Source organism: Parus major, chromosome 23 (assembly GCF_001522545.3).
Source record: "Parus major isolate Abel chromosome 23, Parus_major1.1, whole genome shotgun sequence".
NCBI classification, from domain to species: Eukaryota; Metazoa; Chordata; class Aves; order Passeriformes; family Paridae; genus Parus; species Parus major.
Window position 1 is genome coordinate 401533 of NC_031791.1, and position 593 is coordinate 402125.

The following is a 593-nucleotide window of genomic DNA, read 5'->3' on the forward strand; positions in this document are numbered from 1 at the left end:
CAAGGAACAAACCCGGGAACAGACCCGACCATAGCCCCCGGCACAAACCCCGGGACCCCCGGGCCGGGCAGAGCAGCCGAGCTCGGTGGGTCCGGGATGATGCGACAGGGAGCTGGGTCCTGGGGCTTAAACCTGAAACCCTGGTGCAGGATTCCTTCCCTAAAACTGTGCCAGGATGAAAGAGCAGAGCCTGAGCCCCTCCTGCCCCGGGAACTGGGACACCCGGGAAAAAGCCTGGGGAGGGGCTGGGAGAGATGGCACGGACATTAATTATTGCTGCCTGTAATGAGGCTTCGCTTTTCTGGAGCACATCCCAGCTCTGGGCTTTACAGAGGCTGGAGACGAGGCCACTGCACATCCCTCGGCTCTGTCCTCCTGCATCCCTAATCCCCGTGTCCCCGGGGAGCCCCGGGGGCTGTGCTGGCCGCAGGGTGGCGTGGGTCCCACCCCAGTGTCACATCCCAGTGTCACATCAGTGCCCCATCCCAGTGTCACATCCTGGTGTTCCATCCCAGTGTCCCACCCAGTGTCACATCCCAGTGTCACATCAGTGTCCCATCCCAGTGTCCCACCCAGTGTCCCATCCCAGTGTC